The sequence below is a fragment of the Pyxicephalus adspersus genome, chromosome Z (assembly GCF_032062135.1).
Source record: "Pyxicephalus adspersus chromosome Z, UCB_Pads_2.0, whole genome shotgun sequence".
Lineage (NCBI taxonomy): Eukaryota > Metazoa > Chordata > Amphibia > Anura > Pyxicephalidae > Pyxicephalus > Pyxicephalus adspersus.
The window spans coordinates 28,049,969-28,076,710 of NC_092871.1; the positions used below are offsets into that span (position 1 = coordinate 28,049,969).

General features: G+C 35.7%; 1 protein-coding gene across 6 annotated transcripts in view; it reads right to left on the bottom strand.

Moving 5' to 3' along the window:
• FGF13 (fibroblast growth factor 13) overlaps nt 1–26,742 on the bottom strand; it is a 236,163-nt gene that overhangs the window by 15,457 nt on the left and 193,964 nt on the right. The gene's annotated exons all lie outside the window — the stretch shown is intronic.

The following is a 26,742-nucleotide window of genomic DNA, read 5'->3' on the forward strand; positions in this document are numbered from 1 at the left end:
ATTATATTTCAGATCAGGCATGTCCAGTCTGTAGTGTGCTAAAATTTGAGATTATATAAATGGCAACCAGCTTTTACGATCAACACCAATGCCTGCTTTCTACAACTTCTTGTAGCATTTGTAGGTGACTGATCCTCAATGTAAATGGCAGATTTATAGGTTTGCTTTAAGGGCAAATAAATCAAAGTCGTATTGAGCTCTTTTGTAAACAAACAAGAAAAAACAGTAATTTAGCAATAATAGCACTGCATAGTCAAACATCATGTGTCAGCTGTGACTGAATACCAATTTTACTTGCAAGATTAAACATTAGATTTGCACACAGCTCTTTCTTGCCTTAGATTGTGCATTTGTATTCCCATCCCTTGATAACCACAATGTGCTTTACCTGGAACACCCTGAATCAGACCTGCACAGACTGCAAAGACGGCAGAATTTTAAAAATCATTTATTACCTAAGATTCCTGTCTCTACTATTCTACCTAAAACCATTCTTCATCTTCACTACAGCTAAACAAATATGCTTTAAAAAGTGTGCAAGCACAAAGTCTATTGTTTGCAAATAATTCTATACCAATGGTAACGTGTAACAGCATTAAATAAAATTATGCAGTTTGCTATTACCATAACTAAAATACACTTAATTAATTTTAAAATAATGCCATATTTCTGATGAAAAAATGAGGTAGAATCATTTAGGTGTTATGCTTATACATTTGATATGTAGTAAGACTATTATTACTCTTGTTTTTGTGAATACAGACATTTTATTATAGTCTTATGCCTGTGTAGGGCCATGTCATAGTTAAGCAGGGATGAGCAGAAAAAAAGGGAAAACATCCTGTTATGCAACAGGAAATTAAATCAAGTGAGCAAGATGTGTTACCTATGAGCTTTAGGGAGTAATAAAGGTGGACTCGCGTCACTTCCTGAACTGTAGTGTAGCATTCTGCTGAAAATAAATTAGGTAAAATACCTATTCTATTGTATTTAGTGAAATTATGTTCATTTTTTTTATAAAGTGTCTATTAGGCAGGAAATCTGCCTTAAAACATTTTAGACTTTCCTGGAAGATATTGAACAGTATGGTAAACCAAGGCAATGTAAAAGCATATAATGTATAAAGCAACTCATTAGGATGTATGTATTATTTATTATGTGGTATAGTATATTGTGATCTGTTGGAACGATGTCTCAAATGCAGACAATTAAAGAGAAACTATAGGGGGTACGCAAGGTATTATGGCTTTTGGGTTCTTTGGTTTAAGGGTTTGTCTGTGATTTCCCCTAATAAACCAACAGTAACAGCACAACAGATTCCACACAGAATATGGCAACATTTCTCCTTCCTTCAAGGATAAATTTTGTAGTCTGGTAGTCTGGACTAACAACACTGGTTGGGGTTTCACTGTAATAAAGCCATTATGTAGTTAGAACGATTTAGAGGAGATCGACTCGTATTTCTCTATACATGTGGCATTATTAAAAAAATAAATTCTGTGAAAAAGTGAATGCATTACAGATATATTTTTTTATTGTTTTTATTTTCACTATACATACAACCTAAATATCTGTGTATCAAGTGAAAAAAATGATATGATGTTCAGAGCCTCATAATTCAAACTTGGCATTATGGTCTTCTTGCTTTTTGGACTGAATAGTCATACATAATTTATCAAAATTTTAAATTTATCATGATTTTTGTATTCCTTCATTTAATTATGAAGAATTTTTAATAAATGCAACTTGCATCCATTATGTATATAATGTATATATTTTCATATATATCCATATTAAGTTTTCCTGTATTTGTTAGTTGTAGCTCTGATGAGGGGGTAGTTTAAATCCCCCCGAAAAAAAAAAGGTAATTTGAATAGAAAAATACATTTATTCTTTGGACTATATACATGGATTATAGTGGTGCTCTTCATTCTTTCCTTGCTTTAGGATGAAGAATACTGTCACTTGTGACAACTTGCCAGTGACAGGATCACTGAAAGACTACTTTTCCTAGTTGCTCATTGTCCAAAATGTCCAAGCGAGATGTCAGTGTCATTTCACTTTTCCAAGTGAGGAAGATTTTTCAACATTATAGGTCAGTGGGGGTGTAACTTTCAGTAGCTGCTTTAAATTGGTGATCCTGCCTTTGGCAATGTGTCACCAGAGGCAAAATCATGTCTGGCATCAACACTAATTATGCTTCTGGCAAAGACATACACCTTGTAATGCTAGGCATTTGTTAGTAGAGTTGTCATTATATAATTATGAGGTTTTTAAAATATGAATTCTTTTTACAAAAAAAAAAAAAAAACATGAAAATGAGAGTCTTCACAAATAGCCTCTATGAGTCTGTATAGCATACACAATGTTTATTCAAGAAAGGAAAGGTTCCGAATTACAAAGTCATGTATGTGTTATTCCATTCTGGATATAAATGTAAACAGGTACTCTCTAATTTAACATCATAGCATCAATTTAATATCAGCAGGTTTTTTGGCAGAATGACAACAAACCAGAAAGTAATGTTCCTCTAGATTTGGGGTGGGCAAACATTTTGGCTCAGGGGCCACAATGAGTTTTAAAATATGACAGACAAGGCTGGGCCAGTATTAGATGAATGGGGAGTGTATGCATGAACTGATATAAATTACCTGTAAAAGTCATTACCTAAAAGTAAAACTTACATTCAATTTCAGTGGGAACAATGTTTTTGGTCACCGTTTTACCAGTGGACAATTTTGTTCCAATATTTGATGAGTCCTTAGTTTTGACTGTAGTTTGCCCATGCCTGTTCTAGCCAAACTGCATTGTCTGAAAATACATTCCAGTTTCCAACACATTAATGAATTACTGAAAAGCGGAGAATCAATTTAACAGCATGTGTCTATTTGAATAACAGACACCTCCACCCTTAAAGAACCATACAATATTTGGGAGTTTTTCCTCTAAAAGAGCCTCAAGATAGGTAGTATTAGTTATAGTGCAACATTTAGGTTACAGGTTCAGATCAGGGCTTCTAATATTTTACATTTGTTTAATAAAGAGTTAAAAAATAAATGATTGAAATCCACAACCAATGTTGTGGTAACATAAACTAATAAATGCTTCTTTATGCTGTACAGATTTATTCTGATCTTTAAGTAATGTTGTGGCTGCTTTAACATAGCAGTAATCATAACAACAGTAGTATAGACAGAAAATAATAAATTCCCATTGTTTTACTCTTATTTTGTACATGGCTGATGGTTTTTAGCAGGTCAAAGCTTTCCTGCTGATCACTATTGCCACCTTCTCCACTCCTACACATGGAGCCAAGGAGAAAACAGAAAATGATACTTAATGACACAGATACTTTTTGTAAAGTTTTCGGTAAAGCAAAGTTTTCATTTTAAATACTACACAAAAAGCTAGATAAAGTTGTACATTTTTTTTAAACTATACATTTAAAACTGGCAAATTTTTTACACTATACTTTTTATATATACATAATTGTAGGGGTGTAATTGTTCTTTTCTAATTATTGATGGCTGTAATAAACCATTCTTTTCTCCTTTCAGGGTTATTGCTCCTAGCTAATAATGCTGACACTATATCAAACATTACTTGTTAGGTATATTCTCAATTTGGTTAATTCTACAAAGTTTCCATTTAGTATACTAGACTTACAAATTACTTAGATTGTTACCAAACTTCATAAGTCAAAACATCATATAAAACCTTTGAAAGAGTTTGCTACATATTTTTTTCATGCTTACAGAAAACAGAGTTGACTAATACTAATATGTGGTTATACATGTTCACAAATGGGCCAATGGACTGTTGTATGTTTTTAATGCATGGCTTTAGGGCAAATACATTTTGAAAATTCCTATTCATATGATGTCACGACAATCTGGTTAATAAAATAAATCCCAGTAATAGAAATCTAGGCTAAAGAGTTTCATGAAACTGTGGTAGGGTAGCCCATAGGGGATATGCTTGCACAAACATTGTGTTGCTGATTGATGACATTTTGTTTGAAATATGAGACTTGTTCCAAACAAAAGGCATTTCTGCAATTAATGCCAAAATACTCGATATTATATTACCCATCAATAAAATAACATTTAAAAAAATGTCTGACCCTTTATTCACATACTCTTTTCTCCTACCCCAATATTCTCTGCACTGAATAACAACTTTCCTGTATTAAGCGATGAAGGGCAACTGTCACAACCTTCTGCTTTCAGCCCACAGTGGTCATGACATCTTTGCAAGTCACTGAACATCCTATAGCCTATTTAGGGCTCCTTCATACAATCCAGATTATCCTGCCCTTTTTGCTATTCATTTAAAGATATCTGCATGAAATGCAACTCATTAGTTATCACCAAACCCTTCCAACAAAGAGTGTCTTGGGGCTTGGGATGAAAGGGTTTTGCGGTGCTGAATATTTCGGTTCAGTTACCTCTCTCACTGATGAGCCAAAAGTCAAAGTATCACTATATCAAATTTATATAAACCTACTATATACAGAGCTGTACTGTAGTGATCCCTTTTTATGTTGTGCATCCCCCATGGTATATTAATGATGAGGCTTGCCTCTGCCTTCTGCTACTTCAAAGGCTTTTTTTTGAAAAATAATTAATATGGAAAAATATGCAAGTGGATTTCCCTCCTATTATTAAATTGGAAGCTCAAAGGGTAAAGAAACTGCCCTATTAAACAAAGCACGCATTTAAATATGAAAAAAACAAGCTTTAATCCATGAAGCTATATGAAACATTACAGATAAAATCCTATGAAACAAAAATGAGCAGAACTTTGGCATCTCACAGAATGTAAAAATTCCAATTATAAAGGATCCTTCTCAGCACTCAAATCATCAGAGAACTATACCGAAATAAACTGAAGAAAATGAAAACAAACAGCTGAGAGGTGCAAATGGCACATTATTCTAAATGAATGTAAATCTAAGTCACAAACCCACTGCGTCACAAACCCTTTGCAGTCACTGTAACACTTTGGTTTGCATTGCTTATAGTAATATAATCAATGATGTTGGGATTTCCAACACATATAGAAAAAAAAGCTGAATATTCAAGAGTAAGAATTCATTGCCCCTGCCAATCACACAAATGTTTTCATGTTATATTTCAGAGTTTCAATAAAATACAAATTATTAAAACATTTAGAGGTATATATCACCAATGACATCACACTGAATATACCATATTTTTTTTATATTAGTGGACTTTACATCAAGTGCATAACATCAAGTGTCGTTATTGTATGTATATATAACAGAAAAGTTTCCATCTCCGCAAGGGATCCTTGCTACTTTTTACATTGTTCATCAAAATTATAGAAAACCTGGTATACATAAGCTCATGCTATCCTCTCTTTTAAAAATCATAGCCTGGCTATCATGTTATCCGGTAACTTAAATATGTACTATATAAATACTAATTAATATATATCAATAGTAATCACTATTTTCAGACTGGTGGTGAGGTCATCACTTTCTCATTTCACTGAATTGCTGCCTTGGCGGGACATGCTACATGTAACGTCTATCCGTGCTGGCCCAACAGAAAATGAATGGGGGCAGATTCAGTACTGCTGACTGCTACAAATGTTGTTTCCTTAAGAACCCAAATGCTGAATGGCTGCCATGCATATAGTGTATGTTTCAAGTTAATTCAAGAAGGTGTCCTAATCAGAGAATTTTGTTGTAAATTGCAAATCGGCTAAATAACTCAGAGATGTCCCAATCACAATCAACAGTAGTTTTCTACTTAAACTAAAAAACAGCAGTGGCTATCAAGAGGTGTTCAGATCAGACAGTGAATTTCTTCATTAAAAGAAGATTGGAAGCCTGCTTGTGCTTTTATGGAGTGTCACAAACAGATGACTTCAAGTCGGAAATCTGCTTCTGATTTTATCATGTGTCCTTAACAAACAGCAGATTTCTTTTTAAATTGTAAATCAGCTAATTTAAACAATAGAAATATTTTATGCTTCATTCTCTGTGGATGAGCAGAATACATTTTCCTATTGATTTCTACGGTACTAGTCTGAAGCAAATAGGAATCTGAAACAAATTAAAAAACGACACGTCCATAGCGTAGGGAAATGTAGAGGAGGGCCTGCATGACTGTGGTGGGCAGGTAGCAGGCAATGAACGGGTGAGGGGTCTAAGCGGGTTGTCTAATGGTTGAGGAAGGGAGGGTTGAAGTTGAGGTATGATTAAGTGGTGGGAAAAAAGTTACTGGTAAAGAAGGAGCCGAGCTAATTGTTAGGAGGGCAGCATAGAGAAAGTTTACTGCCCTCCCGCCTCAATGGTAGAGGCGATTTTTAGCGGTGAGGTCCTTTGGGGGTAAGTGGTTTTGGGAGTGGTATCAGTGAATGTTGGAGATCCATCTTTGGTATGGAGTTCTCTGGATTGTGGAAAAGAAATGGTGATGGTTGTAGTGTTTGGGGTGAGGACTATGTAGTATTCAGAATATCGTTCCGGAGCCGGTGGGGTTATGGCTGGGAACACTTATATCCTGATGGTGCAGATCCAAAGGAGGGGTTTTGTGTGCATATGAAAATACCCTAAAGGACCGGTAACTTGAATTTATTAGGTTGTTGGGATATTATTGATATTATGGTTGATGTATTTGTATGTTGGGTTATTTATATTATTTTATGTTATTAAAATATGTTTAAAATCCTTGAGTATAATTAAAAGATTTTAAAGGTTATTTAGGTTTTGCAAAAAAGGCCTATGGGCCATTTAACCAATCTTGTGTGAGTATTCTTGAGAAAAGTGGGTACTTGGAGGGGGAGCTGAGCTTGAATTCTAGTCCTCGGCCATGCCACAGTCATGAAGACAGAAGGAAGACAGAAGACATGAAGGAAGATTTCTTACTTTAGCTTGGTGCCAATTCTTCCTACCTAGCATTAGTAATTTGCTTGGTTTGTTTCTTAGATTTTCTCTTTAAACTAACTGATGATAAAAACTATACGTATAGTTAACAGGAAACTAAAAGTGCCACAGCACACCATATTGTTGCAGTTTGGTTTTACAGAACACCTATGTAGGTACACATCCCACACCTGCCATGCAACATGCACTACGTTGTGGAAGATGGGGGGGTAAACAGGGCCTTTTTTTTACAACCAAATGTTGTGGTTTTTTGCTCCGATGGACCTACGCTAAGTATTGCTTTGTAAACCAATTCTGTAAAGTATACACATAAGCAATAGTTCTCTATTTATGTTCTTACATGCATCTTCCCTGTGACATTTTCTAGTTGATAAAAATCAAAAACTTTTTTCATTCAATGGGCAACAGGTTGTCTAATTAACAGTAATCTCCAAAACAAATTTCCTTCAAATAATTTGTGTTGTAGTTGTGAAAATCCGCACTCATTAGATACCGGTATATGAATTTTGTTATGTGAATTTGCCAAATGTGGCATCTTGTCCAATTATAGTAATACATTTGCATTCCAAGATCGTTAATTAATTTCTTTTGTTTTGTCCTATGACAAAACTGGCTGAGGAGTGAGATCATTTTAATTTTGAATTTAGAAAGATAATTGTTGGTTATTTCTTTTTGTTGGAAAATAATTAGTGTTTGGCAGATGGTGTGCATTTTTATTTCTTGACATTAGATTTGTATTTTATGAAAGATAATAATCACTAAAGTACACATTTTAAACACAGACACAATGAATGTGTTAATTGAACATACATCTTAGGTGTCCTTGGTAAAATGCAAGCTCGGTGTTTTGTACTAGCATCTAAAAAAGATAGCTGACAAATACAAAGTGACATCCATTGCTTTGAAAAGACAGCCGAGTGCTACTTACTGGATGATTCATCGCAGACAACCTAGTTTTAGCACTTTGACATTAGCTGTTGTTAGGAGGTTAGTGCTTTTCTGGCAGGTAAAGTAACATTATGTTCTTAGAATTTAAATAGTCCAATGAAAACATTATAAACAAGTATGAATAAATATGCACAAACCACAGTTTTTGGGAACAGAAATACAAGATGGGCCTACAAAAAAAGAATTTATACCTATACAACAAAATAGTTTCAAGCTTGTACAAGGATACGGCTGCCCATAGGCATAAGAGATCAGTTAGATATACCGGCACCATAGGGCTACTTAAATGGCTTAATCTATGTCAAGCATATGTCAATAGAGAGAGGTGGTAAAGAAAGAGGAACAATGGTCATCACCTCCGGATATTTTTCAACCAGTGAGCGACCCTTTGCCTTCAAACTATTGCCCACTGATCTAGTAGTTGGCCCTAGAAGTCTTTCCTCTGCCATACCTTGATTGGTGTATAACGTTTTTTCCGGTATGGACTAAGCTAATTAGCACAATTTAAAATAAAAGACAACACTGGAGCATTTTTGATGGCCAGCACAGCACATTTTTTGGTGCTCCTCAAGTAAATGGCTGCGTTATTCTGAACTGATGTAGGTACTTTTCTAGCTTTAGCTTCTGTGGCAAACCCATACTTTACCCTTGCTGTTTTTTCCCTTATAACATTTGCCCCTGGCCCCCAAAATTCATTGTTCAATGTCCTTTATTCAGATATATTGAACATTAAGAAATTTCTGGGAACAGCAGAACCCGAAGTGAGGGAACACTGTACCATATGGTACCTACTTCAAAAACTGAAAATTAAATAGGTGATATGCATAGATGATGTGGCTTTCACAGCAACAATGTAAGGCAAGCCCATATAGTAGTTACCCCAACACATTGAAAATCACAATGGAAGTGTGGCTCTAGCTGCAGGCTTATCCCCATGTGCACTGATCATCATGCATATAGTAGTTACCCCAACACATTGAAAATCACAATGGAAGTGTGGCTCTAGCTGCAGGCTTATCCCCATGTGCACTGATCATCATGCTTTATACAGAAAAACAGACCAGAGGAGATGAAGGATTTGGGTTTGTAAAGTTAAACATTCTCTCTTTTCTCTAGATAACAATGCATTGTTTTACGCTATGGACACATCATCAAGAATATACTCTTACATAACAATGTGAATTATTTATCTAAACGTTCCTGTGGTTATCTACAGTAAAAGGATGAATACCTGTCAACTGACAGCTCCATCGCTGGCAATATATCATTTTCGCTGCATAACAAACACACACCTGGGCAACTGGTTGCAGAAAATATAGTTTCTAAACATCTTATTAAATGGTAACTAATCACAATTTATTATTTAAGGGCTGGCAATTTTCTGGTTAGGATTTTCGTTTTCAAATGAAGGTTGCTGTCTCTGATTTCTACATGGCTGGATGAAACTTCGCTGTGACATATTGATCCAGTGATCTGTCTGCTCACTTCTGATATGCAAACATTTTTGCATACTGAAATTCTGCATGGTCTTTGATCTGCATGTTTAAGTCAACACTGATGAAATGAGAACGGTATAAGTTGCTTCTAATTTTGTTGTTCTTGGGTTCTGATATATATTTACCCCTTATAATGCCTTTTTGGCTACCATTAAGAACACCTAGAAGATCTGTGTTTCCTTAAACTGCATTGCTTTATCCAATAGTGAACTGTATAGATACCCGTCTACACCCCTCTAGCCGCAGTTCTTGTGAATAATACATTAAGCAGTTCATCCATATATTGATCCATAATATATCTAATTATTAGATATATCATTGTTCTCCAAAGCTGAACTCTGCTAGCATAACTAAACACACAATACATATATTGGAGAAATTCTACCTGCCAAGGCGTATGTAGATTTGCCAATTTACTTCTGGGACTGACACAGCCCTACCAGATAGAAAGGCCAACTTTGTTCCATATTAAGCTATATGCCTTGGTCAGTTTCCTGCTCTCAGCTTCATTAAACAGAAAAGGGGCATTGGCAATGGCAAAATACTGAGGTCACCCTTCTGCTCCTAGCCTCACTGGACAGAGAAAAGGTATTAGAAAAATACTGGGGGTCACCTTTCTGCTCCTAGCCTCATTGTACAGAGAAGAGGTATTAGAAAACTACTGGGGTCACCTCTCTGATCTCTTCTCTTTTCCTTATTTTCCTAGTCAGCCCCAAAATACTTGATTGACTGATCTTGTACTGTTGCTTCCTTTCCAATCTGAATACTGATGTATAGGGTAATATAGCAGGCTAGATTATAGATCAAATTTGGGTACTTATACCGGAAGCATTTAAAAATATGTTTCAGATTTTTTTTAAATGAATACATAATTGCATTAATAGTTAATTTTTTTTCATTGTATCGTGTAAATACAATAAAATTGTTTTATACTTGGAGTTCAGCTCATCAATGAAACTCAATGTTAGATTTTATGCATTATTTATTGCAGATGTCAGGCCACTATATGATTTTCACAGGCCACTGTCTACTGCAAAAATAAAATACCAGACAGTGGAGAAGACTAAAAAAGAAATTTAAATTAGCTACCTAATTAATGTGAGTAAAATATTAAAAGCCCCTCTGAGTTTTATTTGAAGAATCCAGTGTTAGTGATTAAAGGTAGCTATCAATCTTACAATTTTAGCTAGCACTGCTGGAATATATATGAATGCCTTTCTGTGTTAAGCCTGTCATAAATAATTACAGCAATTTCAAATTTTGCCCATGATCCTAAATAAGAACTCCAGTGAGCACTGCTTATAGAATTTTTCTTCAGTGTTACGTATTATTTGTTTTCATTAAAGTGGTATTAAATGGGCAAACAAAGGCAATCACACTAAAGCATATTAAAGAGTTCACCGGGAAGTACACAGTAATTACTGCTACACACTCCACCAATGGGCACAGCATTAGAGGTAGATAGCAAACCACATGCAAGGTCCAGATCAACATGTATGTACCCAGAAGTAGACCTGTTCTGTGGAAATAAAGTTGCCAACCCTCTGTAGATAGCAATTAGAAAGCCAGCTATACCTGTTATATATGAAACACGTGCAAGGACTCCAGGAATCATAGTGACCCAAACAAGTACAGAAAACTATATAAAAAAGGACAAAAAGAGAACAGGGAAAAGAAAGGGGAGAAAAAAATTAGGAGGAGCAGAATCGAGACTCTAGAAGGACTTGGCGAGTCACCATGAATCCAGAAAACAACTGGGAGTTCATAAAAGTATAAACAAAGAATCTAGGTAATAATGATCAATCCAAGTGACTAGAATTGGACTTTAGGAACAATTCACATTTTTTAATTAGTCAAAAACCAGGACATTATATATTTGGCCTGGATGTGTTAGATGGTGGAAACATACATCAGGAAGAGTGAAGTGGCTTTCCTCAAATGGCATGTCAAAGCCAAGTATTAGGCAAAACCATGCAAATCATCTAACAGTTACCAGTTATTGCCATCTACTTTTACTACTTTCATTTTGCTAATAATGCTAGAGGATATATTGCTTTGGGTGATCGGAATGAGACCTACCCACAAACTGTTTCTGCAAAGGGCCGAAGTACATGATTTCTCTGAACTCACCACCAAAAAGTGGAGTAGAATGCATCCTCCAGAGAGTAAACTGATAAGCGTAGATCTCACTAACACTTTTCTTTATCTCTGAACAGACCAGACATTCTCCAGATAAACGTCAGCACATCCGTCTGTCCTATATGTTGCTAGAATTTCTGTCCAGTTTTTATTATTGTCTGTGACCTATTTAGGTAGGCTTTGCTTTGCATCCTGCCCCAGTGACAGTTATCACTGAAACAAGTAATTCTAAATGAAGTTGCATCTAAACAAGATCAATAAATTAAAGTTCGAGGATACAAAAAAGATACAATACCTAAAATGAACTGACATAACAAAGCATCAAATAATTCCATAGTGTAAAACTAATTGTTGTGTTTCCTTATTTTGATAACAGCAAAAGCTTAAAGAATGCAGTAGATTGTGGATCACAATAAATGTACAATCAGTACAAGGGTATAGATATTTTCTATGTACATTTACCAACTCATGTATGTATTTTTATATTTTTATGATTTCTTTTAATAAAAACACTTGTTTGTGCTGGCTGACCATGTAGGAGATGAACTGATTGCTCTATAAAGCTACATATAGACACTGAATTTTTTGGGCTTTATTCAAATGTTCATGATCTTCTTGGCCAGACATCCAACATCTGTACAGCTATCCTCCTATTCCACATTTTCCCTGACCACTGTTCCCTATCCGGAGCTTAAACTTCTTTTTCTTCAGATGCAAAGAGTGCCCTCTTGTCCTTTGTGCCTTTAATTATCTTTTGGTATAAATTGCATAAAATATTTAATGCAAAACCACAACAGAAATTGCATAGAAAACAATTAGCTTTCAGTAAAGTGTAAAAATAGCCAAAACAAAATTGGGAAGGGATGGAACCTGTGTTTGATTTTTATTGCTTTCTGTGTCCCAGATAGGAATATTTGACCCTTTATTTGTACTGGTATCATCGGGAAGAAATAAAATACTGTAGGATATATTTTGGTCATATTAAATTAAAATCCTGAAGTATAGTTCAGAAATAGGAAAAAATTAGATTTGTCACCAGAACAAAAAGAAAAACTAAATCTTGCAATTGAGACATCTGTTCCAGTTACAACTAAAATGGGAATGACCTTACTTTGTTATCATTTTCCCACATTTTCCCTTTAAGTCTCCAGAACAGAAAGAAAAGAAAAAAAATATCCAAATTAATATAAATAGTAATAAATAAACTTACAAAGGTTTTAACTCATCCTTACTGTCTACATGCACTGTAATCCTCAGATTGCACTAAACAGATACCAGATAAAACCCGACTGATGCTGCTTTTTTAATTGATAGATTTGTATGTAAAAAACAAAGCACGTAAGAAAAATAAATAGCTCAGAGAAATGCTGCCTGATTAACGTGTAATTGTCTAAAACTTGATCATCTCAGCCTCTTCAGGTACATTTTAGTTCATGGGACAAAGAAGAGTATCTCTTAGCCTGTGTGCAGATTACCTTGTTATTTGTACATAAAATATTAATGCATTTTTCTATGTCATGATAATTTGTAAATTTCATTTCCAGTCTACATGCTGTATGTAAGGTTAGCGTTTTTTTTCTCAGTTTTATAGAAATGTGTTAGAACACTTTTTGCACCATTATGAGAAACAGTCAAAATATAGGGAATGCTGTTTTATTTATTGTAAATTGTGACATGTGTGTTAATGGATTACACTAAAAAAATAAAATGCATTGCACTGTAGTGGGAGTGAACCTTACATTGTTGCTAAGGGGTAGAATAGGTGTCAACATTGTGCCTGTCACTATAGACCAGCCTTTCTCTAGCTTTATATTCAGATGAATTCTCTAAAGTATTTCCAGGTCCTGGGGAACCCTTGCTCAAACCAATTTTATGGCTGTCAGGGTATAAATGTCCATTACATTAGTGAGCTGAAAGAATGTTCTTCTTGGTGGTGGTGAACTGAATGCCACTCTAAAGACAAATAAATGATCTTCAGTGTTATGCTTCTGGCTCTGAAAAGTGGCTTTGCTCAGGAATATGCAGGGACCAGCAAGTGGAAGGTAAATCGTCCACACATCAGGGAACGACTAGCAACCTCTGGAGGAACGCTAGGATTTCATGGAACTCTAAAAATGAGGAAGGAAGGATGGATAGATGGATGGATGGATGGATGGATGAATAGAAGGATTGATGCGGTTGAATGTGGCAGAGTGGAAGCTAACTGGTTGCAGGTGCTCATTTGACACCATTATTGTTATTAGTGAATGTCTTGGGTTCACTGGGTTTTTGAATCTTGAACAACACACAGTGTGCATAGTCTTTTCTCCTGGTCAATTGAGCCAATACTCAATATATATTAGGAATGGATGACCAATAATCTAAAGTAATAGAGAACACAGCCACTTACAATAAAAGGTGGGTTCAAAGCAGTTGTATTGCCAACGTGGGTCATTGGAAAAAGTTGACATTTTTGTATATTGAAAGATACTGTGCTTTTTATTTTAGCATTGGTACACGTCCTCTATAGTAGTGTTTGTTTATGCAATTTATTTGACAAAATCTTGTTTATTAGCCATACAAATTACTAGAATTGAACTATTACTTATTCTATTGACTTTGATGGGATTTGTATCAATGTTTGCAAACTTCAAGCACAAACTCACCCCTGATTCAATCATTCCTAATTGTAGTATAGTGTCTTGTAGCTCTACATCAATAGACATGAACTAAATTCTGTTTTTATGTTTCGCCTTTGTCTGTGTTTTCTCTTATAAAGTATGCTTGTACTTGGTTAAGGTAAATAAACTTACCCCACACTCCTCTCTATCTACAACCACCATTTCTCCCCAAAACCATAATATAACAGACCATTGCATTCTTTTAATAACCCAAAATTTCAGTAACATATATACAAACTTTTTATAGGGTGCAAGGTCCCTGAAGGCACTAAACCACCTTGTTTCCTGCAGAGAATAATCTTTTACAGACTTATGATCTTACAATCTCCCATGGGTCATTATAGACTAAAACACTAAAAGTAACTAAAAGTACTACACTAAAAGTACACTAAAAGTAATACAACATATCCATAGCAAAAACAAAATACTGGAAGCTAACCCAAGCTCTCCACAGCTCCAACCAAGGCTATTCCTCCTCTCTCACTGAAGAAAACCTGAAGACCTGATCCCCACCAATCCAATATTTAATGTTCCACACCTTCTCTCTCTTAATCCTCTGCGACCTGTAAACCCCCTTTCACCCCGTCATGTAGTCCCTTCTATTTATTTTACTTTTCTTCAACCTATAATGGGAGATTTCCCTTTTCTTTGTCTAAACTGGCTTCAAAAATACAAGGGGATTTGCCATATACATCTATTTATAATAATTGTTTTTGTACATGCCAATATGTGCCTTAGGTTAAAGGGATGACTTTTTTTCAACCTAATGCTTTGCATGAATACTGGCAAAAATAAAATACAAGCTAACAGTGTAACACCAGACCTTTTGCTATTATACCCGCTAAAAGGAATTTTGTGACTACATTTTAGAAACCTGTCAACAACAAATAAGTAGCAAGGGAAGATTAAGTGGGTGTATGGTGTGTGGATTATCATTTTACATTCCAAGAATGAACTGTTTGCTCCTGGCATCCTGTTATCTCGTGGGAATAAAAAAAATATATATAGAACCCAAATCCCAATTAGAAGGCTAAGCCATATGGTACGAAAAAAAAAGTAACGGCTTCTGGAAAGATCTTTAGCTGTTTGTTTTTACACACACATGGAAATATTCACAGATGGATCTTTATGATTTAGGGTATTTTACATTTCTTATTTAAAATCCTATGTTTTATTTGAAAAGCAACTGTGCTATGTAAAGATTAGTGGAAGAAAGCTGAGCTAAATGATGTGTGCCCAATAGGACATGAGAAATTATAAAGGGGGTTTCTAAAGACATTCTATAATTTCATATCCACATCAAATCACTCTTTGCTGTCAATTATTCCATGTTTTCATTTTGCATTCAGTGAATTTTTTTTCTTTTTATTGAATATATAAGAGTATTATATATATTCAATAAGAGTATTATCCCAATCGATAACTTTCAACAGGTATATATTCTATGTGTTTTTTTTTCTTTGCTCTTGGCCACACCTCTAATACAGCACCTCTTCCCCCACCCAGCCGTTAAGAAACTTTCCATGCTAATTGTTGATTTGTATACATAGAGTTTTTTTTTTAATTTGTTTAAGCCCCAATGAAGAAGGTTCCAGACCCCTAAAAACAATGGACTAATAACAGTTTTACTTTTTTTTTGTTTTTTGATCCCCACCTATATAATCTGTGCTTTGTACCCTAGGGTGGCAAGCAGAACTCCATTCACATAAAGTGATTTTTTTACTGATTTTTTCTCAAATCTCAAAATCTTCTCATTTTTTTATTTACTAGATTTATGAAAGAGAATGTAATTGTTGGGAAACATCTCTGGAAAAGTGAAAAAGGAAGTATTGTAAATAACCTAAAGTAATAAAAACATGACCATTAAAATAAATTGAATATCAAATTGTGGCAATCATGTAGTGTAAAAGTGAAGAACAGAAGCATCATTAACTTGTATGTGCACAAAAACTGGAGATAAATAAGTGTTTAACAAATTTTCCTCCTGTCCTTAATCATTATTTAGGTGTTCACCACTACCAAAGTGGTTAATAAAGGTTCTTCCCTTTTTTGGTAAACAGTTACTTCATATAAATAAGAAGTTTAAAAACTTATGAACAATAATGGCTTATTTAGATCCTATTCTTGGTGTTTGCATTTATGTGCATGCATTAATGAGTTCTGTTTAACACGTAACCATCTGTGGAATTACGACAAACCACTTGAATATCCATATCTCAATAAATCTTTTCCAATCAATACTCAATGCAAATAATGGTCCTACTGCTAATCATAAAACCATGAGGTCACACATATCCCATTTAGCTCATATGAACTTGTCAAATAAATAACTAGATACAAATGTCACTTCCTGATTATGGTATGTCCTATGTGGTGTGGTATCTTATAGAGAGGGTGGAGAGATTCCGTTTATTAAAGATATATAGCAGAATTTACATTTAGATAACCATCAAGGATAGAACTATGGGTCTGTATTGGGTCCATAATGTTCACTCAGCATCATTTCTGACATTTTAAAATACAAGTATATTGTGCTGCTATAGTTCTTTTGCATCAGTGTCGATCTATAGGAGTTTTGACAAACTGTGCTGGGGATAACTAAAATCATAAACTTTGATTCACATGGTTGAAACCTTATTCCAAGACTTGATGCTGTAGTTAGACTTTAGTTTCTCTGTCTCATATTAAAAGTCAAATAAAACTACTACATGTTCATTTTACACTGTCAACAGGATGGTGACTTTGCTGTAGGATTTTACTTTAGAGTAAATAATGTTGTCAACCTATAACGGGAAATGTGTAATAACAGGTCTACTGGCAGTTTCAACAGGTTGCAAAAGTTGTTGGTGGTGGTTAGGGATGAGCGAGAATTTCCTCGAACTTCCGATGGGTCAGCGAAATTTCGACTAACGGTTTTTGTGAAACCATCGGAAGATCGAGGAAATCATTACGATCTACGACACAAGAGGTTAATTAAGCTCTAGTGCCCCGGGATCGCAGTGGCTTCTCAGTGCTGTATTCGTTCATGTAGCCCGGGGAATCTTCCTGTTTGCAATCCCCGGGCACTAGAGGTTAATTAACCTCTAGTGCCCAGGGATGGCAGTGGGACTGCAGATGAACTCTCAATGGAGAAACTATATTGAGAGTTTGCCTGCAATCACAGCTAAATAGAGGCACTCGTGTACCTCCAATCAGCTGAGACTGCAAAGTTCCCACGGTCACCGGGCTGAACTTATCAGCACAGCTTGCAGTCTTTTTTTTTTATTATTTTTTTTAATTCGATCCCGTATTAATTACCCTCTAGTGCCTTAGGGATCTTAGTGGATTCTCAGGGCTGCATTCCTTCATGCAGTCCTGGGAATCCTGTGTGCCATCCCCGGCACTAGAGGTTAAATGGGAACAAGTCTCCCCATTCAAAACCTCTACTGCTCTCTGATTGTCTAAAGGAAAGCTTTCCTCAGCCAATCAGAGAGCACTAGGTTTTGAATGGGGAGACTTGTCCCTATTTAACCTCTAGTGACGGGGATCGCACACTGAGCTGATCAATAAATGCAGCTGGCACTGCATTCATTGATCAGCACAGCTGGCAATCTTTTTTTTTTTTAATTTTTTTTTTAAATTCGATCTCGTTTGGTGAATTTACACCGCCCGTTCTTGCTTACAATTTCGGTAAGCGAGAACAGCCCAATTTGCAGCGAGATCGAGTTTAAAAAACTTGCTCACTCATCCCTAGTGGTGGTGATGTTGGGACTCATGAAAGTCCTCATTATATGTTACTTTTCATTTTACTATAGGTATTCTTCAAGCCCTACCCCTGGTCTGCTCAAACATCTTCCCAATTTGAATTTACTTACATAAACCATGAAAATATTTTGTCTGCTATAATCCCAATTGTCGGGGGGCACACATTCTTGCATCTGGACCTAGTGCAAGCTTTCACTTGGCAATTGTTTTCACCACAAATGTTAAAAAGGAAGGGAACAAGGATTATAGTACAGTACTAATATGTAAAACAAAGTAAAAAAAAAACATAAAACAGAATATAAAATGTCCCTCTTAAAATCTTGTAACTCCTCAAACAGCCTCTAGAGAACCTACAGATGCTAAGTAATCTTTATTAAGAATTTACACTGTGTAGAATAGCAGTAAAATGCAAACATTTCCAAAGTGTGCACATTTAAAATGCTCTTTTAAATGAACCTTTCTCTCCATTTGGCTGAGCTTCATGCAGTTAATAAGGATATTGGAGAGAGAGATAAAAACCGCTACAGTGCGTGTTTCAGCTAGTACAAGATCAATTATCATAACTCATTAGAGCATTGTGGGTGCCTAGAAAGTGGCTTCATACAGTGCAGAAAGAATTTTAAAGCTGGAATATGCCATTCTGGCTACATCCTACATCTCCCATCTACACAATTGGGTAATATACTGGTCATACATGCAACTGTTTGACATAACAATGGTTTTGGTAAACACATATCAGTCTGATTAATACTTCATATTAACTGTAAAAGGGAAATCATATTTACTGGTAGAAAACACAACTAAACATTATCTTTTTTTGTGCCGAAAAATGTTTTTGAGAAGACCATCCAAAATTAGCAATCTTTATATATAGTAATGACATTTATTATGCTTGAATGATAAAGCTCCTTACCAAAATACCTTTACAAGGGATCGCTAGTCCTCTGCTTGCCTGGATCCCCAATATGTCCTGTGCATTAACCAGTCTAGGGAAACCTCCAAATAACCCTTTGCTATACAACCAGGTGAGAAGGTACGTCTATACAGCAGGCATATATATTCAACATGCCGTATATTGTAGGATATTGCATAGGGCTATTAATACTTATTCCTTTAAAATACATTAAAGTTTCAACATGAAAAGCAAAATTCATCTGTAATGGTAGTTATACAAACTGTATATAATTGTACAATATTAGGATGGAGTCAAAAATTTTAATGCAGAGACTCCAGTAAAGGAACAATTTGATTTTCTTCAATAGTTACAGTGAAGTAATGTTCAGCATGGAATGGTTAGATCATAATGCTAATAAGATAAAAACAGCAGTGTAGCATTGTTCCTACACAATCACAGAAAGATGGCAAAATCAATATATATAAAAATATATATATATAGGACTTTGAAGGGGGTATATTTGAGACTTTAAAAGGTGACTAAGAGGTAACTGTAAGTGCGGATGGAATTATATTTATATAATTGGAATTATATTTATAAAATATATATATTTTTTTTAATGAGAAGGTCATAGTTCTAGGCTTATTCTAACCCTTGGTAGAATTAAGGGGTAGGTCTCCTGATATACAGAAGACTGTTTTCTTGTTAACTTTCCACTACCAGTAGAAGACATTTGGGTCTGAAAGCTAATGTTCTATGTCACTGTTGTGGTTCTAAAGTCATATTGTAAGCCTTTGTATGATTCTACTCTTAGTATAGCCTCAAAGATAAGAAATTACTCTTGTTTAGACTAAATCCATAATTCATGTATGTTGATAGCAAATGTACTTTGCAGACCAGGAATCATTTTTGGGTAGAGAGAAAAAGAGGTTACAGTACTCATCAAGGCACTTTCAGCCTTGCAGTTGAAAATTTCACATTTAGCCACATACATAACAATCTGGCAAAATGTCTCCAGAAATGTTGTAAACTTTACAGAAGAAAAACACAGCCAGAAGCAACATGTTGCTTCCAGAAATGTCATGCCGCAACGCAACTACCAACAAATGCATCCGCATGCACAATGTGGTTCCAACTCGGTCCCATACAATTGAATGTAACGGCGTTTAAGCATGTAGTACAAAGCTGCAGTTTACAGCAAGTCTGAAAGAAGATTTACTATGAATCTGTTTATGAATAATAAAGTAAACAAACCTAAAACAGCCTTACAGACAAAAAAAATCAAATATCAACTACAACAGCATTTTGGTAAATGGACTGCGTAAGAAAAAAACGGCCAAATAAGCTAAGCATATGACAAGTCCATTCTCACTCAGAGACTGTTAGCTGAACATGTTTCATTGGAAAATTGAGAGCTGTGAATTCTGTTCTATCACAGTACAGAAGATTGGAAATTCTCTGTCTTACAGTAATTACCTTTAACCTTATCCAGGTAAATGTGAATTGAGAAAGTTATTGAAGGCCGAAAAAGCTATAGCAGAACTGTTGGCTACTTCCCAGCTTGAGATAAGTCCTTTGTGCTCAACAAAATCCAATATCATTGCTCTTTCATCAAGTACTGACACAATAGAAATGAAATCTTGTTCCATTTATGATATCTAGGGCTAAGAAAGTGAAGATGTTGCCAACAGTAACCAAATTATTTTTTTATTTTCCTAGGGAGACAACAAAACAGAGAATTGTACACAATTGTTTCATCAATTTTATATCTTTAAGAAAGAATATTAAATTAACTATTTAAAGTGGTCAGTCTAGCTAAATGACATATTTTAGGATAAGTCTGGTGGGCTGGCTTTTAACATCTATTGGGGTGACTCTAGAGCCTAGCTCAGGGGTGTCAAACTCTGGCCCTGGGGACAAATCTGGCCCCCAAAGTCCTTTTTTTTGGTCCCCGAAGGAATCCTAAATATGAACTGCAGCTGGCCCTCCGCTGCATTGAAATAGTGCCGCTACTACAATTCCCAGCATCACTGGCATCTATGGGCCAGGGGACTCCTTGCCTATAATGCAGGGAATTTTAGTAGTGGCCCTATATCAATGAAGAGGGAGTTCCAGAGGCGAGCCACTCATAAGATTTAGCTCAGCATTGGCCGCGTCTGGCATTTCCAGCACTCACTCTGAGCTGTACTTTTCTTGCTACTCCAAGGCATGGACTTGAATGGTTGGACTTTCATGGAAGAATAATGTTATTATTATTGTTAGCCTGTGCAAAAAGGATACCATTGAAATTTAACCCAGTAGGCTACAAATAGAGAAAGAAGCATAATATTTTTTCCTAAATAAAATAAAAAAAAAACATGCCCCTTTCTCTATTATCGGCTTGTTTCAGATTGAATGTGAAGCAAAACCTCTTTGTTTCCATATGAATAGGGTTTATATCTAATAAAAAGGAAAAATGTTTTTTCAGTACATTTCAAGGTTGGCCTGCATCTTTGTCTAAGTTTTTAATTTTGGCCCTCTGTGTATTTGAGTTTGACAAACCTGGCCTAGCTCTTTTTACAAAAGTGGCTAGCTCAGCACTTTAAATTCTCACTCCATCCCTCTGCTAAAACAAGGGTGACCCCTATGTTCCTAACCCTGCATTATAAATATTGTAAAACAAACTGGACACCCTACAGAGGGAACAAACACCTTTAACCTCAAGTTCAGAAATCCTAAAAGCCAGAGTCCCCAAAGGGAGTACAAGATGATTTTCAGTATCTTCCCAGCACTAAAAAAGCATGTGTACAGTTTGTAATGTAATTATTTATGCACGTGGGGGTTCTGATTCTCGTTAAAGTTCAACTCCAATTTTCACCCTTATGCATTTATAAAATGTTCTCAATGTATGGGAATAAAATAAAGCCATCTTCTGACTGGCTACACTGTGAGTGGGGTCCTATTTCTCTTTTGTCAGCTATTCTTGCTTTTCTGCAGCACCCTCAGGGGCTATGTCCATAAAAGCTGGGCTCCTGCGAAGTAAGCTGAACTCTGCTTAGGAGGAATCCATATTGGAAGAAGATGGTTTATTAATAGGGCAGCATTGTGAAGCAAATGAGTATTTCCAATATTTTTTAATAAGATAGAATAGGTGGTGCAGCCATTCTGTTTACTTTTCCCTTGGTTCCAGTGGCTTTACACTGTAGCTCGGTGCACTGAATATTATGTATGGTTTATAAAATACATAATTGATGGTAATTCACTTGTTTTTAAATTGCCATAGTGTTGACATGATGACAGTAGCAAGGACAATAAATTGTGAGCTTTGTGGAAACAGGGGCTTAACTCTCAATGAGCTTTGGATATCCCAATGTAAATCACTACTTAGACAACAATTTTCAAAATAATTGTGCCAAAAAGCAAAAATACCTTTACCAGAAGGTTGTGATGGAAGTAGCCATCCTTTGGCATGCGTAGGCATACTATTTTTATGGCAGGAAGCTGAACCCATGTAGTGAGTTGATCTCCATGTATCGGGGAATGGCTTCTTCTTGGCAGGGTCACTATATGCTTTTAATTATTTGCCTATACTAAAAACAAATCCCACACCTGTGAGACCAGGACTTTAAAGAACATATATTTTTTCTCAAATTAGTTTGTCTATTTCCTCATGCATATAGCAAAGGTGAACCCATGGGTTTCTATGTATAGGGGAAGATGAACACTACCACCAATACCAATAAAAAAAAAGGAAACTTCAGTCCATGCCCCCTGACCACATGAGGGTAACATGTCCACAGAATAATAAATTAATGTTTCCTAAGGGTATGAGGGAAATAGAGAAACTAATGTTGGATAGTTATTATTTGGTTTGCGAATGAGTTAATGGTTTTGTTATTTTTCATAGAAATGTCTCCTGAGGAAGTAGACTTTGATCCTCAAAATGCAAAGAGTGCATAAATGGAATTTAATTTCATAAATCTGAAGATACCAAATTTGGGAGCCTAAAAGATTGGAGGTATCAAAAAGGGCAGATCCAGTTTGATAATTCCCTTGTATGATGTGACTTTAATTCTATACTTTTAACATGGAATTGTTTGTTGGTTTTTAATTATGATTTTAATAAAAATCTTATAATTAGATGATAATTTATATACTTCTAAAGTCCCATTGGTGTGGGTTCTCAGATATATCAGATTTAACAGGGATGTGATACTAAATCAAAGTTTTAAAAAACCTTTGAGTATTTTTGGGGTTTATTTTTTTTATCTAGGACTGTGAAATCTGCTTTTCTATGTTTACTGACTGTGTGTGATCGCCGAGTCTGACAAAACAGAACTTCTCCTAACCATTTCCAGTGGTACTACCAGGAGGACCTTTAAATAGGATGTTTTGTCTATACTCCTGTCTGTACTATTAGCAGATTGAGCTGAAACTCTTACCATCAGCACAAGTATTATTTCAGCTGGTTTACAGGGGATACACATTTAATATAAAGAAGAATTACATTAAACTACTTGGAGCAGTTTCAAAATACATTTAGTAATTATTCAAGAATGTATCCATGGCCTCAATAGACATTTTGAAATATACCTAAAGGTCCTTACAATAATATTTTTTTTAGTTTATTGGACATATACATCAGGATATAAGCAAAAAAAACAGAAACAAAGAAAAATACTGGAATAAAAATGCACGTATGAGTCATGGGTTGAGAAGTGAAACAGGAGCGGAGAAAGCCTATAATAAGCTGTCACAGTATGAGGGAAAGTCATAACACAGCTATTGATTGCGCCAGCTTCCACTTAACTGCTGGTCAGATTGCAAGAGTAAGATTACTGTCGATTGCTGTTTCTAATGAACAAGGTAGGAAAGAGTGGTAATTTGTGCATTTTAACAAATCATGCAATGATAAAAATAAAAACAGCTCTTCAAATGACCTAGTGAAAGAACATGCAGACCTATAATCACATTTAGGAAGAATGTGTAATTGTACAAACAGCCGGAAATGTGCGAAGATGAGTACCTGGTCTGAGCTGTTATTTTATTAAAAGTGGTAAACACCGGGGACATGGAGGATAATGACCTACATAAGTATGCCTATAGATACTTTGCTACTGGTTCCATGACTTTTAATACCATGCCAACATACCTGGTGAACTAGAAACATGCATGTCTATTCATATGTTTCAGAGTAGATTTTTTATTACCCAAACACACCTGTTTATACACAGAACAGATATCCTCAATGCCAACTTATCCTGAAGAAAATATCACAAATAAAAAATGCTTAGCTTAAAAGTAGTGTCCTAAACCAAATGTTTTATGGAAAACACTACAATGAAAGATTGAATAAAAGATTTAGAAATGACCCTTACTTTAGTCTATTTAGCCCACTTGGCAAAGAAAGAGGTCCTATCCTGTACAGACCATTAAGATGATTGGCATTTTGCTGGTTCACCCCACCAGAACAAAAAATGCCATTAGTATAGGCATATACGAGGTTCAGAGTAAATATGTGGAAGGGGGAACTACCGTCTCCATAGGTGAATTGCATTAGACATGGGGTATGAGGTAAAAGTAGACTGGCATTTGGCAGGTAGTGCAGACACCCTTCTTTACACATCTGCATGAATAAGCCTTAATACATACCATTAGTCCATCAACAAATCATAATCTGCTTTTGCTTTCATTTTCATGAAATGTCTCAGAGAGGCTGCAGTGCTGGTATGAAACTCTGTACAAGTTGGCTGAACATGCCAGCCATCTAACCAAAGATAAGTAGTTTGGGTATACAAACACTTTTCCTGCACCTATCTTGCATCTCTCAGAAGGTTTGATTTTGCATATGACAGCTTTAAACTCACTTTATAAGCTTTTTATTTTTAATAATATATTTAGGAAAAACTTAATTTTAATCATTTTGTCATTTTCCCCCTATCTTCCAGTACATTAGACAAACATACTGTAGATACCCTCCAAATGCACCAAACTGTTTCCCGGTAATTTTTTTACTGACATCCATTGGGCATGTCCAGTTGGACAGGCATCTCAGCCTCTTGTGATCTTCAGAGCTCATGCAGGTCTTTCTTTTGTTACTAAAATCCAGAGTGACTGGTGAGGAATTAGTGGATCATGTTGGTGGAGGGCAGAAGCACAGTTAGAGTAATTGAACTACAGAATTAATTCAAAATGGCGCTGGCCATATTAGGAGAGCAGACGAAATGGGAATACAATAGGGATAAAAATATACTGTTGGCCTACAATATTTACAGTGTTATACTTTTTCTAGTGGAAATATGTAGGGTTTAATTCTACCAAGCAATATTGCTTAAAGACACTGCCGGCAAGAAAACATGCAATTTCCCTGGTTGAAAACTGACCATATAGCAGCTAGCAACATCAGTGCTATGAAACAGTTTGACCATAATATGTGCTACATTCTGTACAAGACTTCACAGCTGAAGTACGTAGCATATTCTGGTGTTCTTACTTACTCAGGATGTTGGGCAGACTTACAAACTTTATGAATCATTTCTTTATTAAGGTGGCTAACTGTACATCAAGAACATTGATTTATAGCACAGACAGCATCTAAATATAGAACTATTCATCTAAAATTCAGTCAGTTGTTTAAAAATTGATTGCTCTTACCAATTTAGGATATGTGAAACATGGTTTAAAGCTTGAACATTAGCCTACCACTAAAGATTTGGTACAACTTGAATGTTCTTCAATGCCTGAGGCTTACCCCAAACTTTTGCTGGCTTTGTATCCTGTGATGTAGTTATAGATGATCATAACAAATTACACTTTTTTCTATGGATAGATGGGGGATTAAATCTTTTATCAGAAAGTAATAGACCACTGTCAAATTATTTTGTTTGCTAAAGGAGCTTGCAGAGATGGTCCCCAGAGCTCCAACAAATCCCACTTGTCCTACTTGTCTTCCCATCTCTTCAAATTCCATCAGGATGATTTTATTGGCATTGGTTATGTACCAAAATTTAGAATGCAATTAAACACTTATTCAAAGCTTTCTGAAGTATGGTAAGAACCTGTGAAATGGTTGGTCGAGTTCCATGCGGAGCATTGAACCCTGATTGTCATTTCGAGCCCTGCATAACATGCCTACATCTACTGAAATCAAGCTGATCATAGCTGGCACCCAGGCTAGTTTTAGATAAATTGGTTCCCCAGGGCGAGGATCGAATCCAGTTCTTCATGGCTGAAATTCTAAATAGAGGAGCGTGGAGTGTTTAAATACTGAAGAGTGTAACACAGCTAAGATGCACTGTCACAACGAATTATTTGCATATATTTTCTGTTATATATATTGTGTAGAGAAAGCTATCAATCAGGGGTCTGCAAACTTTTAAAACGAAAAAGTTCACTGTCGGTCACACTTTTTATAAAACATTTAGTAAAAAAAATATCCTTACGGGGTAGGAATAAAAATGCTCGCTGGTTTGGTCATCAGTATAAGAAAAAAAAACCCTAAGCCATGTGACAGTGGGGGTAATAAATGCCCATGCTTCCAAAGTCATAATTACATAGGTACAAAGAGTAGAAAATGCCTGTGCAGTGGAAGTAAAACAAGCCCGTCATCTGGGGGATTAATGTCAGTAGTTAGAAAAATACCCCTGCATCAGTAATTTATTAAATATCTCTGTGAGTGGTAAGATGGAAATATGCACCTGTGGCAGTGGGAGGAAAAAAAGCCTCAGCATCAGTTGGAATAAAAATTGCTACACACACAATCTGCACATTACAAACACACATAAGCCTCCACATAGTCTGCACATTACACGTAAACATAAGAGGAAGGTGAATGGTGCCTGGTACTGCCAGTCTTGACCTTCTAACTGAGCTAAAATTCTAGATTGCCAGTTAGAGCAACAATTAGTAAGCTCCTTAGTTACATTGGAGGCTTGAGATTAGGATGGAAGCTCCTGGGGACCCCTAGAA